Here is an 18,499-nt window from a genome sequence, read left to right as displayed (position 1 = left end):
TTTTAAATACCTGCAGATTCGGAGCCGATATCCCTAAATATCCTTATCTAAAATATTACATCTCATTTTATGGTTGCAAATATTTACTATTTGCTTGTACTAGTTATAACATCTACAAAATTGCAACTTGTACACAATATGTATATATACATACCTTAAATTAAATTATATCATATAATTTATATGACGTCCAAAGAAGGAGGGGGAGGGTGATCTGCAAAATTGACAAAATCTAGAATGTTTTATGATGGAGGGTTAAGCAGTAATATATGTATATATGCCCCTATATACAGTGATGAATATTTTATGTCCCGCCAGTATGTTAAAAAAAGAAACCAAAAATTAACGTGGTAACCCTCACAATTTGAAGAATATTTTAGAGTAGGGTAGCTTAGCTGTCATGGCGTTTTATTCGATTAGCTGTGAGCTGGCCTGAGAAAGATGGAAAGAAAACACAAATCATACTCCGTATATACATAGGAAGAAGTAAGGACATAGACAAAAATTACTCTGATGAATATCCTCAATTCAAATCTGAGTCCAACAAAGACTAACTGGAACTGGTTCTGGAACTCCAAACATAGAAATCCAACCACTCAAAAAATTATTGACTATTGTCTTGGAGGTTATATCTGGAATAGGCATCACTTCTGGCCACCTTGTGAAACGATCCATAATAGTTAGGGGATAGTGTTGTCCCTGAATTAGTGGTAATGGACCGATTATGTCCACGTGAATAAAGGAAAATCTTTCAGATGGAGGATCGAAAGACGACGTTGGTTTTGATGTCCTCAAAGGTTTGGTTTTCTACACGCTAGACACTCTCTAGGGAAGTTTTTGAAGTCCACTCACAAATTAGGCCAACCATAAAAAAGTGAAACCTTCCTTAGCGTTACTTTTAATCCCAGATGATTGTCCTTGTGTACAGAATGCACGATTCTTTGACGCAATTCTGGAGATGACACAGCCACACGGAATGCGTCGACATTGCCAAAACCAGCAAGTAGGGTTACTCCAATGTGTTTAAAAGAAGGTTTAATCTTAAACTTATATAAATCGGGATCCTGTTTTTTCCGATCCTCAATTATTTCTTCAATGAAGATTGAGCCTATTGTGATGTTATTTATACTTCTAAAAATAATGTCTGCAGTATGATTAATTTTCCAGGTACGTGTTCGATATCAAAATGGAATTCTGCTATGAATGCAAAAGTACGGAACTGTCTTGGTGTCCATGAGGGATTGCGAATGTCAATCGTAGTGACAAAAGGTTTTTGGTCTGTGAAACTTTAAACACTTATCCATCCAAAGTCCAGAAAAAATGTTAGATGATTTCCTTAATATTTAATAATTCCCTATAAATCGTAGAATATTTCTGTTGTGTCGTTAAAAGAGCCCGAGACCAAAAAGCTAAAGGTTGCCTGTGTCCATTTACCTTTTGCTCGATAACAGCTCCCATTCCTGTATCAGATGCATCAGTCGTAAGGGCTAAAGGCAATGCACTATCTCTGAATGCAAGTTGAGGAGTTTTAGACAAACTATTTTTAATACTTTGAAAGGCATGTACATGTTCTGTATTCCAATTAAACTTTACATTCTTCTTTCACAAGGGGTACATATGAACTGTCCATTGAGACAATCTTTCGATGAACTGAGAGTAATATTGTGCCATGCCCAAAAATGTATGCAGTTCATCTTTTGATTTTCGAGTTCGTACTTTTTTGGATTGCCTTTACCTTACATTATAGAGGCCTAAAAATTTCGATGAAATAGAATGTTCAAGGGAGTATAACGATTTCATGAAAAACTCACATTTTTCGGGGGGGAGAGGATCATACCAGCTATTTTAAGTCTTGATAAAACCCCGTTCAACGTTTTCCAATGCTCATCCATCGACTCCGAAGCGACAAGAATATCATCAAGGTACACAAACACATAAAATTGAATCGATGAGTCTCTGAAATGTCTGAGCAGCATTTTTAAGACCAAAAGGTATCCTCAAATATTTCTTATAAATCAAATGGCGTAATGATTGTAGTTTTAATTATAGAAGTGTTCTTCACGGTTATTCGGTTATATGCTCTGTGTAAATACATTTTAATAAAAACAGTCATACTTTTTAGATTAGCTACCAAAACTCTTATATTTGGAGGCGATACCGATGAAGGTCCACCATCTTATTTAATTGACGATAGTCGCCAGCTTCCTTTTGGTTTTGGAACAACGTGAACAGCCGAAGAAAAATTAGAAGAAGACGATCGTAGGATTCCTTCCTTCAACAATTCGTTGATTTCGTCTCGTACAAAATGTAACTGCTCATTATCTAACTTGTAATATTTCGCAAAGCAAGGAGGGCATTTCGTCTCGATATAGTTTTCAACTCCGTGAGCTGGATAAGTTTCAATAAAACTTTTATTGTCAAAGACTTCATTATATTAAGATTTGATTTCTTGAGTCTTCGATAGTTCTGTAATGAATTACGGTTAATCTGGAATACCTTTTTATTGAAAATATTAATTCTAAATCTGATATTATATAAAAAATCTGGACACAAACTTGGACAACCACTTTGTACCACAATAAATTTTAATTGGAAATCTCCTAGATTGAGGTTTAAAGTTGTTGTACCAATAATATCAACGAGGATTCCTCCATATCCAATAATAGGGGAGAGTTTTTCTCGAACAAGACTTTTACATTTTTTAAATGGAATAACAAACACTTGCACTCCAGTATCTATCAGAAAGTTAATCGAATTTGAATTGTCTTTTATGATAAAGGAGTTTGATGGTTTATTTACAACCTCGGTCCCGTGCAACCGAGGGCAATTTAGTTTTTTGAAACAAGTACATAAAAATGACAAGTAGCTCTTCAACAAGTAGTTGTGTTCATTACAAATTTAGAATGATAATAGCAGATATCTTTTTTCTCCTTAGATTTAGTAAATTTGGACGTGTTGTGAGGAGGTTTTTTGAAAACATGATTAATAGGAGGCGAAGCAAACGAGTTTTCAATCACTTAGGAGCACCAAAAAACATATGTAAATGCATCCCCATAAATGCGGGATTTTTACGCTTCGTTCACCACCTTGTCTTAAATAAAGCTCAAATTTCATTTAAGTATTTAGCAATAAAAAAGGAAATGAATGGGCATGTAGAAAATTGCACTGTTACCTAACATAGAATGCCTATTACATACTTGACCATTTTTATAGTCCAGTGAATTGGAAAGGGTGTGTTGTGGGGCATTTCTTAGAAAGTAATCAATTTACACAGTAATCGATAATTTTACACTGAAAATTATAAAATAATTTTTCAATAGATATTTATTTTATCATAAGCGGGGTGAAAGATTATAATAATTATACCCATAATCAAGAAAAAAAACATTGTAGTAATATTTAGAAAAAATATACATTAGAAACCATAAAAAATGAACGGCGTTTATTTTTTTGCCCAATCAGTTTAAAAACTGCTCATTTTCAATCTACAAGCTTGGATGTTATCAAATGTTTTTACTATGATTATTAGTCATAGTTTAAAGTACATGGGAAAAAATTTATTTTCGGAAGTAAATGATAATATTAACAAAAATATAAAAGAACTTTTATTCAAATGAAAACTAAAGAGTGAAAAGGGTTTAAAAATTGAATGGTGAGCATGGAAATAATAATTAGGAATATAGGTAATTTATCTACGTATAAAAAAAAATGTCACTTGTTTAATTGTATTTTCCAATATAATTAATGATATTTAATAAATTCATATATTTAATACAATCTTCATTTATCAATGAAGTAAAAACATAAGATATCGCGAAAGTAAGAACACGAGAAGAAGGTGGGAACGAGACATATAGAATACTAGACTAGTATTCTGTCGGTCTTTATTGAGGACCCCGGTCCAGTACGATCTCATCCCGTCCTAATTGTATGTCATTTAAGAAGGTAATATCGATCCCTCGTGTCGTCAACGAGGGTGTTTTTCCTTTTTTTAATTTTTCCGTTATATAATAAAATAATTTATATAACTAAGCAACAATATAATATGTTAGTATTATATTGTATTATAATGAAAAAAATGATATTTTTTAGAAGATATATAGAATAACTTAATACTTATTTTACATATATATTTTTTGGCTGAATAAACTATCAATATTAAAGAGGCACATGTTTAACGTGTGAGAAGCGGTGTTGTTCTTTCTTGAGAGGGAATAATGATATATAGCCGAATCTAAGTAGCTTTGCGTTTGGACTTGGATATCTAGAGGATAGATATCCTCCTGGAGACCTAACAACATACTCGAAGGAGGCTGTATAATTGTTAATATTCTGGATTTTTAAATTGGCTCCCTTCCATATTATTATTACGTATTTAGTGATGTGAAAACTATCGTAATAAGATATTAAAAAAAAGAAGAATTTTGATTTCTTTAAAAGAGAATGATCACACTTCCTCCAGACAAGTTACCTGATGGCCAAAATGAATATATCTTAGCAGATAAGAGAAAATAAAAAAGAGAGATTCAGAAATATTAAAGGAAACCCTTATTCAAGAAAGAATAGATAATGGGGTAGGAAACTCATATCCAATGGTAACATTTTACTCAAGCAAATTCAAAGTAAATTATCAAAAAAATGAAATCCAAGTTGACCCCATTTGCGAAAAAACTTACCAGGATTTGAAAAATAAAAATCTCCAGGCGTTACAAAAAAATATTTGAGGAATTATCTATATGTGAGAGCGAAGTTCTTAGAGTTAATGATTGTAAGAGTAGGGCTAGTTTTATTGTAATTACCTTTAGAAAACCGATAAACATTATCACTAAATTTAATGGCGTTGTAAGGAAATTTTAAGTTGAAGATGGAGTTATGTGTAGCGGGAGAGGCTTACAAAATCTAAAAGCTCTACAAAAACCTATTTAAGTGGTTATTAAAAACGGCTCCGAAACAGATTTACCTTGTTTGACGAAGATAATGGCAGAATATGGAGAAATCGTTATTAAAATAGAAGATGTTCCTGAGAATAAAAAGGAAGCTAAATATTTGGAAAAGTTAAGCAAAATGGTGTCAGGTAAACGAAAATTTAAAATAAAGCCAAAGAAAAGACTTCCAGCAATAATCCTGGTTATGAGCAAAAAAGTAGAACTAAATTTTGAAATGCAGCCAATACAATGTTTTAAGTGCTTGAAATTTAATCATACAAAGTCAAAGTCCCCATCCCTTAACAAAACAAAATTTGTTAAATTTCCAACCTATTTTAGTACGGAATTGAGGTTATCATTAAAGGGTATGAAGGAAAGAAAGAAAATAGAAGAGGCTGTTCTTCAAGAAGACTTATAAAACGATGAGGCTAAAATATGTGCGATGCCTATACCTCTTGAGGAGGTGGTTGAGGAATTTAACTTAAGTATTCAAAATATTGGAACCACTCCTACTTTTCAAACTTCAAGTGGCTCAACTCAGATTGAAATCACATTACAAACAATACCTTCAACTAACTTATGAAGGTTACTGATCGGCAGGTGGGAATTGAGTATTCACATACTGATCACTCATACCTAAATTATTCCACAGGTAGCTACGAACCAGTCGTGAAGAAATATTGTAACCTAAGTAAAGCTGACCGGCAAAGATTCGACCATTTAATATCTGGAAAAATAATGGATATACACAAACCCCCTGATTAACAGCCTTGAGATTTCTTCCCACACTTGGACAGGGGCTATTCAGGTAGTGCTAGACTTCAATGCTCCTTTCAAGCCGGGGAAAAGGTGTCGACCGGTTTTGCAAAGGGAAATGTTGTCAATGCTTCTGGCTTGCTCTAACGAAGAAAAGCAGGGAGTATACTATTTTTTTTTTTTTTTTTTTTTTTAAAGTCGAAATATCTTAGCTGGAGTGAATATTGTAGTCAATATGATAGTATTGGTGATGTCTCTAGGGTGGTTCGATCGGTAAAGCCTGAAAAAGTGGTCACTCCAGGACTTCTCTGTGATTTTAATGGAACGATGTCTGACACTCATATAACAATCATCAAAAATATTTTAGCTTGTACAACTTTTAACAAGCTCTTAGCTGGTGGTCAATGTCTTAACACGTAAAACGAAACATTCACTTTCACCTTGGCCAATCCTTTCAATGAGAGGTCAACCAATACAATACTCTCAAGAGATGAAATATCTCGGGAGGGATATTTTTATCTTTGAAAAATTATCAATTATGTCAAATATCGACTCTCATTTAGTGTTTGTTATAAGTTGTCTAAGAAATAATAATTCTTCAACCGACCTTTCATCTTTGACAAAACGAACATAAGTAAAAATCAAGGATTCACTTCCTGGTAAGGTGGACTCATCTAATTGCAAACTTAATTCGGTTGCGGCAAGAATGTTGCACAATTTATCTTCAATGTTTTCAGCCGCTTAATCTATTCTTATTTGAACTGAATTATTACTGAGAGATATAGACTTCATTATTTGATCCGGTGACTTATGTACAACATTGTGCAGAAGCTCTCTTACTGCATGCAGAAAAACCTCCCCAATTGTGTGAGGCTTGCCAGAACTAGCAATCATCAAAAATATGTTGTATGAAGCAAGCATATGTAATATTTTTGTCTATTTTATGAGAGTGTATTTTTCTCAAATGTTCCAAAAGTATGTAGGGTTTCATGGTTTCGTTTGAAAACACTTTCTCATACAGAAAACACATAGGTTGATGTTGATTCAGTGGTGCTTTTACATATCCGTATTTCAAATATTCCACGCCATACTGTATATATTTCTTTTTTGCATAAAATAATATCAAGGATTTTTAATTTTAGGAAATATATATAGTAATTTTAAAAATTGTAGAGAAATAATATTACAATTTAATAAATAATTGAAATAATATATCCATATTTTGCAAATTTAATTTATTTCTTAAATCGTTTTTTTCCTCTTTATTCATCTAAAAAAGTTACATCATACGAATATAAACAAACCTTTTTAGCTAAAAATTACTTTTATAGAAAGTAAGAACAACAAAATGCAAAATACTACAATGTACTCTAATACACACGTTTAAAACGATGAATAAGCCAAGAACTAGTTTCTGAAACCTCAAAAGCAACCTGAAAATTAACAAAAAATTGTCTAGAATAATGAAAGAAACACAACAAGCAAACGACTATTTCGAGCTTAACGATTTGAACTTTTAAAATTGCGGATAATCTTACACGCAACCATCAAGTATTTTGCTGAAAATTAAGAATGGAATTTAATTAGATCTTCAGCAAAGTTCCAATTTGAGATGTTCTCATCTGGAATTTTGAATCGTAAAAGCAGTATAGCGAGAATCTGCAGCAATGAGAATCCCTCTTAAGTCCTCCGTGTTTATAGGTTTCAAATGTGTCAGTTTCTCCGCAAAAATAGCCTTGCAATTTAAAATGACATGCTCTATTGCTATGGGTTTTTTTCGGGAGCATTAACTTTTCTATTCCATTATCCAAACAGGAGAGTTGGAGTTACCGCTCATTCTGTAATTCCCTTCAAATTGAGAAAAACAAACTCTTACAGTATCGGCAGAGTCTGAAAATTACTAAAACTATAAATCACAGAGTTAAATAGCTTACCACAGTCTTTATAGGGAGAATTGAAATAAATACATCCTGAGGATATTTGAAGTTGTGCTGTAAACGTCTTACCATATACTATATTAGTAAGAAATTTTAAAATTCGACTTTGCCAAGACTGCGATAGCAAAAGGGCATCTAAAAACATGTCGCATAATTTCTTCACCTTATCCACATCTGCCGCTGGATGTTCCATTATCAAACACCAGGGTAATGGCAATCCATAAGAACACACATACCTTTTCTGAGGAAATAAAAACCGACCACAATTGATAATAGATCTATCAGTTATGTCATAGATATTTAAGATATTTTTTGAGAGAGCTTCAATCTCCAAATTTACTGAATCCATCAAGTTTTTAAAATAATACTTTTTTCTACAATTTTTAGTAATTATATCGACTGTGGTACTGAAGTAATAGGTTGGTATACCATTCTAAACTACCCTCTGTACCAGAGCTCCTGTAGAGGAAAGGATTCAATAAAATAATTAGAGAGATCAGAAACCATCATTACCCACTTATAAAAAGATGAGCTGGAGACAACTGTTCTCAGCTCTTGGTTTGCTTTAGATGAAAGATGAATTCGATTTTTATCAATTTTTCGAAGAATTGCTCAAAAAGGGAACGAGGCCTCCCCTTATCTGATTTCTATGTGTACTTTGACCAAAAATATAATATTTATGGAAATGGTAAGACAACCATTTCTTTTCTCCATTTAGAGCATTATCCACTAGTATAGGCAGGGATGTTGCTTTACTTTCAAACAAGCGAAACAACACAGGATTATAAAGATCAATACGATTTTGTAAGTTTAAATTTCTCAATTTTCTAACCTTATTAACTACTTAAAAGTTTTGAAAAGTCCAATTAGTTCCCTTATTTCTCCATTTCTTCCTCACTCAATCCCAGGCACTGCAACCTTGTTGGTTACAGGACAATTTAAACTAATTATCTACATCAGTAAGAAAAATAACTGAGGGACGTCATATAAAAACGGCATCTTGTGAAAAAATGTTAAAACACTGCATTATTTAAGCAAACAGTAGCGTTTGATTACTTCATTATAATGCTTTATCTATAAAGTTTCCCTTTCTTCAACAAACCTCTGGGTTTATTATGCCTTAAACTCCTAGGTATTACCATTTTAATTCATCTGCTCGGAATATTTACAATGGTCAAGAGACCAGGAATGTGTGGTTCCCAACAGCTTTGTTTATCTTTAAAACTCTGCCAAATCTTCAACTCATGACTTCTTTACAGGAAATGGTACGATGTGAGAGTTGGTTTTCTATGTTGTATAAGTTATCCGATAGAGGTGAGTCCGTCAGACATGAGTAGTTCATCTGGATTTAATAACATATCCTTGTAATTAAGAGACTCATGTGGACCAAGTAACGAGAAAACCATTGGGAGAATCGAGTTCTAAGAGTAGGGGAGTCATGCTCTGCCAGAATTTGTCAATTGATTTGGTAAATTACGTAACTAACGTTAACCTAGGTGGAGTCGTTCTTTTAGATGGTTGCCCAATTGCTCGTCGAAATATTTTTTTAAAATTCTAAGTGCCCAGAAGTCCTCACCAAGAATGAACCTATCGAACCAACAGAGATTCAATGATTTCCTGCTTGCTTTGGGAATTATGCAACCTAGTTCCCTGTCGTATATCCCCGGCTTTGTGATATATACGGTATCTTTTTATTTCATAAGAAGTCCTCTCGAATACTCTTCATTTTTTTTTTTTTTTCCAAATATCCTCTCTAAAAGAATTGTATTCCATAATATTAAATACTTTTGCGATCATAATGAAGTTCCAGACCTAAATTTTAACTGAAAGATTCAGGCGAAGTGATATATATATATAAGTTTTTTTAAGTTTTCCAGTTTGGACAAAATTAATGAATCATTTATTTTTAGGGATCCCTATGGTTGGGATGTTTCAATTTTGAAACTCCGTAGCAAAGACAAAATGGATCACTTGAGATATGGACATTTTGCGTTAAGAGTTATTTTTTGGTATATGAGAACGACTGTTTTTATCGCGATTAACTTTGAGTGCTGAGTTTTTATTAAATCTCTCCAGTGTCAGAAATACTTATTTGATCGAGCTTGTTAAGGTATCCGCAGAGACAGTTGGGTTGCCATCTACATACAAGAGTGATTGATAAACTTTATCAAGATATTAATTGTTTTAATTAGGTGAAGGAAAAAGTTATTACGAAAAGTACACATAATAATTCATTTCTATGAGCAACTTTTTTTAAAGTTATTTATATAGAAGAAAATAATATTATCTACCGGTATATTCAAAAAAAAAAAAAAAAGCTAAAATATGACATCAATATGAAATATGTTTGTAAGGAAAGTAGCTTAGCTATAATGACGTTGTATTAAATCATCTGCAAGCAGCTGTGAGTGGAAGGAAATATACACAAATCCCACTTTGCAAGGAAATATAAGCTGGAATTACTTCGATGCAAATTATCAATTTTACTCTGAGTAAATCAGGGGCTTATACTTATAACTTTGCAGCAAATTCTCACTGTTACTTTTCGTCATATTAACACTAGTGATTACTTAATACTTATGTGTTATGTCTTCAGGAATAATGAAAATAGCTATGGAAAATCCTAACATATTTTTAGGTAGCAACTACAAAAACCCATTATAATATTATTTTAGACCTTGACTATTTATGAAAATATTTTGTTTAAACAGTAATAAAATTATTTTTTTCTTTAATGGACTTCCTCTAACAAGTCATTTTGCCTTGTCTGCACTAATAGTTTGTAAATAAATTATCTGTATTATATTTTTCTGTATGATATGTTATATAGTTTTTAATTAGTTTAAAACAATGTCTATATTACTTCTTTCCAGAAGATCATTTTGACATACTACACAAACATATCATGAGCATAAACTTGCTGAAATAGTTAGATAAATACTAGATCCTCTTATTTGAGATACAACAATACATAACAAGTCGAAATAATATAATCTAACACAATATAAAATATAACTAACACTATGCAACAAAATAAATGTCTTGGAACGCCTGCAAGCTGAAACCCCCATTTATTATCATTGTTTAAGTTTTAGAACACAAATATGACCATTAAAACCTACAATCCATAAAGGTTTGGCCTTTAAAGCCTTTTTAATAAAATCGAGTTTCTATGATATAACTTAGATTCAGTTGCATATTTCGACTTGAAAAAACGATATATATGAAAATCAAATTAAATAACCAATTGAAAAAAAAACATTTTCTCCTTCATGTTCAATCACCATTTCTTCCTCAATGTCCTACTTTTTTTTAGTGCCACCGTAAATAATGGCTTATAGTTTTCTACATTGGACGCAACATATATGTCTTCTTTATATTCAGAATAAAATTTATCCTTAAAATCTCTCATTATATCAGACGGATATCTGATTGTCAACAATGCAAAATCAAATGTGTATGTCCATTGTACAATACAACAAAAGTAGAGACTGGACACAAAATGATACTTACCTCAACTGTTGAGGTCTTATACTATTATGAATAGATTTTGCATCACTGTCAATATATCCCACAGCACAACTTATTTTCAATCCAAAATTTAAAGATACAATATAAAGAAACTAGATACAAATGCATTTAAAAAGCATTTTTCTAAGTTGAAGTACTTTTAGTTTTAAATAGTATATGACCGGATCTTATTATGAATACAGAAGAGTAAAATAATGTGCACCCGTGACAAAGGCAGCAAAAACTTATATTTTTAAATAAAACGTATAACTAAACTTTTTTTTTTAAACAACAACTATTTCAACCAAAACATATCAGGGAACAATTGTATCCATGCCGTCTGTTAAGGGAGTAAAATTATAATTGTCGAAGTTAGTTAAAAAAAAAACACAATTCAACCTTTCAGAAATTGTAAGTTTGGTTTTTATATATATGAAGGAGACTAGTAATTTTGCACATAAAAGCATTGTAATAATATTATAAAACAAAAAGATCAAAAATGATTTTACAACAGTAGGCCCTGAAATTTGAAACAAGAGAATTAGATGTATAACTAATATGGTTCTAATTTCATTCTGACATGTGATAACCATGTTAAAATTAATCAATTTTTGTATAAAATTTATGGCATTACTCTTTAGTTAAATTATTGTAAAATAACAGAATATCTAAACAATTTATTAAGTGGTTTGTATTGATAAATATTTAAAAAAATGTAAAAATAGGTTTTTTAAACTGTTTAGTGACTGTCATTATATTTTTATGAATGATGGACTTAAATGATTATTTTTTTAGTAAAAATCATAGTCCCAACAATTTCAAATCCTTAAGAAGGAAAGATTCTCACATAACACTGCTCTAGATTTCATAATTTTTGATCTAATTATATTTTTAATCGAATGGAATTGATATGATGATTTGTTATGTGATTTAGCAGTCTTAATTTGCACTTATTTTATATAACATATATATTTATTGTGATAATCTAACAAACAATGAACTATAAAAACCTCATTCAACATTAAATCAATAGTTATCCTTTGAATATTATGTTAAATATTTAGCTGAGAATATTTTATGAAGACATAAAATACCTATATTTATTTGATATAAAATATTTCAAACAAAAAAATAATTTTTGTGTGTTTTTCAAGAAAATTTTATTTTCGATTCTTATATTTTTTCATTACAAATGTATACGATATGTAATGTGGGATAATAAAGAAAGTTACTATGGTGTATATAGATAAATGAAAAAATATAGTCATTAAAAAGTTGGTTTCGTTTGTTAATAGTTTTTTTGTTTTTTTTCAAGTATCAATTTTGTTTGTATTGTTCATTTACAATGAATTAATATTTGATGGAGAGAATGCGGGATATCTAAAGAATAACAAAAAAACAAAAAAGCGGAGAAACACACTAAATCTATAAAAAGGGAAATTCTCATATACCGTTTTTATTACTTTTGGATTTTACTTCTTTTTCGACTCTTCATCTTGAAACATTTTTATTGTGAGTACAATTTTGATAAAATTTTATTGATATTAAAAAAGTAATTCTAACAAATAAAATTTTGCTTACTTATAAACTTTATTCATATATGTATACTAATTTATTATTTTAATTTTAAATAAAAGTATTGTATATGAAATTTAAAATCCGTTCGAAGATATAATTGATATTATATCATTCTATTCTACACATCATGTAATCTTGTTCAAAGAATCATATCAATAATCTTAGAATATTATAACATTCCCTTATTTCTTTTATAAAATAACCATTTTCGAAATTAAAATGAACTAGTAAAACATTATTCCACATATCAATGTAAACATTAGAGCGGTTTTTCTTTTTTTTTTACTTTTTTTGAAGTTCATCATTAGGTCTCACCACATCTCAATCAAATGATATAAAAAAAAATTATTTTTTTTACTTAGTAGATATAGATACTAAGAAGACATTTTTAGTTATTTTGCATAAGATAATTTTGATAGAGATTTTTTTAACCTATAAAAAGTGCTTATAAAGTTTTTCTATGGAACTAAAAAATTTAGGAAAATTTGATAATCCCTTTTTTACATTTTCAGGAAGGAAAGTTACGATTTTTCTTATGTTATTCTCTCTTTTTGCTCCATAGGGTAGCTTTAGAAAAAAACCTTATTAATCTTTTTTATAGGTTAGAATAATGTAAATCCTAATACATTGATACAAAATAATGATTAATGGTTTATTTTAATCTTTATTGAGTAAATACATAATTTTTGTCTCCTTTAAACTTTAAAAAAGATGTGTTACCTAAAAATGATATCATATTGCAATAAAACGTCGTATAGGGTTTTTTTATAAAAACCTTATTACAGCTTTTCCTACATAGCCGTAATCGAAACACAAAAGAAAGTTGAAAAACAGTACGCCCTTAAATATCTCTACTTATGTAATTGGACGAAATGTTCAAAATATAGAATTACGTGTCCCATGAACAATTTTGATGAGCTCTATGGGGTATTGGACCAATAACTAATAATTGATAAAAAACAATTCAAAGGAAACTTAGATATAAACATATTAAAGATACTAAATTTCTTCATTCTTTTTCGTTTAAATAGATAATTTTCAAATGTATCTACTAAATTCTACTAACTTTCATAATTAGTAATCATTTTCAGCTGAAATCTAAACTTATCCTACTTTAATATGAGGTGACATTATTGAATAAGATATGGGCCTTTTAATTTTTTTTCTTAAAAAAAATTCTTTTGTTAATTTTTAATCGAATGCCTTTTTTTCGACAATAATGGTTTATTTCCTAAAAAGTCAAGCCTTTTTTTGGGTGCCTTTTTCTAAGTTTTATCAATATTAAGTTTAATAAAGTTTTTTGTAGTAATGTAGTAATAAGATTCCCTTTTTCTAGAATTTTTTGTTTTTTTAAAATACAAATTAACATTATAAGGTGTTAAAAACGACAATTTTTTCAAAAAATCGTATGATAAAGTTCTCTATTGCATTCAAATGGCATATGTTTCTAACAAAAATATTTGATTGAATTCCTCAATGTGTATGTCCAGTGTCTTCAAGTTATTATAAATTCTAAATATTTATAGCAACACTTTTGCAAATCATTATTTAAAAAAAATGTAAAAGCAACAGGCCACCAAAAATGGGGTTATTCTTTGGAACTTACAAGTCATTGTCTTATAACTCAGAAAAAAAGTTCATGAGGAATTATAAATTTTTTTAAATCTTAATAAGTTTTACTAGTTATTCTAATTTTTATATTTGTATCCAATTTTCTTTTTTTAGAGGTGCAAAAAGACACTGAATATGTAAAAAAGTGGCATTTCAGAAAAATAATTTTTTAACTCATCAGACAAAGTCTCACAGGAATAAGACGTTTTTTTGTGTTTTGAGCAAAAATTCTAACAGAAAACGACCTTTTTAATTCTCGGGTACATATGCTATTACACAGTGGTACTAATCAGGGAACAAATAAAAATATGTGAAAATGTACCCAAAGTAAGGAAAGTGTTAATATTGGTTACCACATCTATTGAGCGTGTTGACGTCATAGTGTATATATATAATCGTATACCGATAGATACACTTAGACGTGTATACGCAAGATAAATGTGTAAGCCCGCTGTTACTTTTCAGAAATTGTTAGTGACAGATTCTAGGTGGTTCTGCTGGAGTACAGCACCCCTAAATATTGAGGTTAGAAATTAAATAAAATATTCGATATGAATCTGCCACTCATGTTTCAGAATTTTATAATTTTGAGCGCACTTGATAAGTTTACATTGAACTTAAGATTAGTAAAGTTTAAAGTCTATGTGATGACCTGGACCATTCTTCGAGCAAATATATTATTCCCATCTCCTCAAATAAAAACAGTAGTGGACGCCAAAAATATAGTTAACAAAATTAGGTAAATGTGAAAGTAAGAGAGATCGGAAAAAGTATTTTAGAAGGTAGATCTTACTAATGACTACATAGAGTAGCTTGATTTAAAAAAATGGCGAATGCTGAAAAGAACTTTCACAGTGCTTCTTATGTATTATATATTTCTATTAAATAAATATGACCATACCGGGAGTTTTATTATTTTACTTCAAGACGGCGCCCTTTTCTTTACTTTCTGCCCCTTTTCTTATAAACTATTATAAGTTAGCAAACACTCATGCTCCATTGGCCACCAGTATTATGTATTCGCTTTTTTAAGCATGCATCAATTTTACATAATTATAGAAGACGCACACTTATTAAATAGATATCCTTTGACATTAGAGAGGATTAATAAGTAGAAAACTATTACATTTCTCCTGCAAAAAGAATCTCTTTTTCTGTTTTAAGTTAGTTTAATTTCTATTATATCAATTTAAATTTATTGTACAGCAAAATGCATTTTGATTATATGATTTAAATAGATTTATATAAATATTTTGATAATGTTGAACACTAATGTAAGAAATTTAGTCTTTAAGATGCCAAAAGTCCAACAAAGATGGTAAGACTTTCATACCTTTGGTAGTACATATTTTCACAACACGTCCATAAAATTATTTGCAATGCATCTCCTAATTAAGGCAAATGGGTGTGAGTTTTCAATGGAGTGTGAATATGAAAGAAATGTCGGTTATAATGACGAAGTCATTCGGATCGTAATATTAACAGGTCTATATAACCGAGGTCACTCAAAGAAATAATCACAATTTCTGATATGGATAAAAAATACTCTCCCACCCCGTTCAAATGATTGAATCCAGTTGGATATGGATCAGAACCAGGAACAGTCCGTACTCTTCGAAAAATAACCCCAGTGTAAAGATGTATTTCAACTATTCACTGAAGAATACTGGGAATTGAATAATATACATCATAGAGAGTGATTGGAATGTTCGAGAAAATGGAGGAGTGAAGGTAACAGGATAGTATCACGAGTATACAAAAACAATAATTTGGGGGTTGTGTACTTCAAATTTTAACACTAAGTTCTTCTTGAAAGCATCTTGTGTTCAAAAATAGCACGTGGGTAAAAGGACAACCTAAGATAAAACAAAGTAACAGGTGAAGTTGTTCAATGTAGACTTAGATTACACAAATATATGATTTAAGTAAACTCGAATGTGTCCTGTGATAATTAAAGTGGTTGAAGACATTGGGTCACAGTTATGTCTTTGGGAAGAATCTTTACATAAGAATTTATGTTGGTTTTATATTAATTTATCAAACAAAGTAATATTTAGATGTCCAAAATGGGAGGTGAAATAGGAACACCAATTTTGTCATCGCGTAGAAATGAAAACTTCCAGGTAACTAAAGGATTTTAGAACTTATGGTGCTTCCTTGGTTTAAAAGTAACCCTTTGTTCGTTGTGCAGCAAGGTTATAATAGTATAATATAAGGTATAATACACACTGGACGCCGAACTCAAGACTGGTTTGAACAGCACATTCAATTTGGATACATCAATAAGGCCACCTTCAAGTCCAGATGCGATTATTTTGTATAGGGGTATCTAGAGTCAAAGCTGCATGGGACACACTACCATGAAAAAATCATCCGTGTAGTATTCAACTAATTTCAACGTCGATTATCACCAATATTTTCGAATGATGGCAAATATTTAGAATAAGGCAATAATAAATATTATTACTATAAATATACATGTAGACTTTTATATAAACTAAATTTAGATATTTTTATTAATAAATTAATTATTGCGTTAATAAAGAGGTTTAAAACTTTTGAATAACCCTATACATACATACAAAAAAAATCAAGATTGAAAAACAAACCCATAATTTCCATCTTCATTGGATGTTATTTTTAAGCCAATTTTTTGTTTGTTAATTTCACAAAATTGATGATGTATTTTTGTTTCCTACAATCTTTTGAATTTAATGTGCAGTTATTTAAAAAATGATCTTAGAATATTATTTTGGTTTTTATCAACTACAAAAAGTAGTCCCATGTATATTATTTTTTCAAAAGTTATCCAAATCTATGGATGTTAATATTAGATCTTTGTTTGGTGTTTGTATGCTGGTTTTTGTTGCTAATATTTTAACAGTAGCACTTATTCCATCACATTGTAACTTGCCATGGCTATTAGGGAAAAAAATCCAGTTATATTTCTAAATAAAGTGCTCTTAATTGTTTACAAGATTATAAAAGTAATTTTTATTCATATAACGTCATCCAGGTTTATCTGAGAAATAATGCACTTTGTCATTATCATTTGGAACTTTACTGTTTATAAATTGGTTTGAAAATTCAATTACTTTGTAAACAAAAGCATAATCGTACATCATGTCGTCTGAAAAAAAGAATACAGTGATATTCTTTTTGTTTTACCATTTTCAATATGATATTTCATTAATGGATGTACAGTTTATTGATTTTTATTCCAATAATATCAATGAATTGCATCTTGAAGAATGAAATTGTAGTTTTCAGAAAAATCTAATACAACAAGAACTTAATCCTCTTTAAATTTTCTTTTTACGAATTAAGCTACAATTGATTCTTTGTGATATATGAATGGCTTATAATAGCATTGATTTTTTTTCATAAAATATTTACAAATTCTGAGGACTTAGATTAAATTTAGAAAACTTATAAGTTTTTCTTTCAATAAGTGGGCAACTACTTTGAAAAAATTAGATTCTGCATTCTCTAGTTGTTCCACTATGGGTCAGTATTAACATCAGCAAAGTTTAGGAAAAGATATTTCTTTCAAAAAAAAAAGTGAGTATTTTCGTGTGTATTTTTCTTATAATATTTGTGGAATGACGCTCTTTTTAGGAGAGTCCAAAGTTTCTAATAGTTTATTTTATGAAACTGTGTCCATATTTTTTACTTGCATTTTTAGAATGTGATTTCCTCCCTTGTCCCATTAATATACACAGACACACTTCTCATTTTAAGGTCTTAATAATATGCATCATTCATATTAAATTACAAACACAACATTTTTCCCCTCTCCCTACCCTCCCTAAGGCGGGAGGGTGCCGATATACTTGCAGCTACATAATACCATGATATCCCTATCACTCAAAATCCTCGAATCGGCTGGATTTTATAATTGTTTTCAGTCTTCTGGGAAGAGGAAGATTCATAGGTGTCTTGCAGTGATCCCGATCTGTTTCATGATTTATTCTCCTCAGATCCTTTATGTCCCTCGGAACCCCATCAACGTCGATGTTCAGATCGCTATTAACAACAGTTACAATACCATCTTTACATTTATCTGTGCATCTCCTACTAACTGATTTCACCAAAACTTTGTCTCCATTTTTTAACTCTTTTCTTTCCGACCTTGGAGTTGGCATCTTTAGGAGGATCAAGAAACGGATCTCTCAATTTGCA

The 18,499-nt window shown here is 30.3% G+C and overlaps 2 long non-coding RNA genes across 5 annotated transcripts in view; one reads left to right on the top strand and one right to left on the bottom strand.

Moving 5' to 3' along the window:
• Positions 1–18,499, top strand: part of LOC121127167 (uncharacterized) — a 114,000-nt gene that overhangs the window by 3,445 nt on the left and 92,056 nt on the right. For all 4 annotated transcript variants that reach the window (XR_011782502.1, XR_011782503.1, XR_011782501.1 and 1 more), the window contains one exon: positions 12,444–12,640. This is a non-coding gene — a long non-coding RNA (uncharacterized lncRNA). The remainder of the gene's footprint in view (positions 1–12,443; positions 12,641–18,499) is intronic.
• Positions 392–4,644, bottom strand: LOC121127168 (uncharacterized). The gene is made up of 2 exons (XR_005867599.2): positions 4,126–4,644; positions 392–4,028 (listed from the first exon to the last, which is right to left on the bottom strand). It is a non-coding gene; the product is annotated as an uncharacterized lncRNA (long non-coding RNA).

The sequence above is a fragment of the Lepeophtheirus salmonis genome, chromosome 12 (genome assembly GCF_016086655.4).
Source record: "Lepeophtheirus salmonis chromosome 12, UVic_Lsal_1.4, whole genome shotgun sequence".
NCBI classification, from domain to species: domain Eukaryota; kingdom Metazoa; phylum Arthropoda; class Copepoda; order Siphonostomatoida; family Caligidae; genus Lepeophtheirus; species Lepeophtheirus salmonis.
The sequence above is the reverse complement of the archived record's forward strand: the minus strand, read 5'-3'. Positions and strand labels throughout refer to the sequence as shown.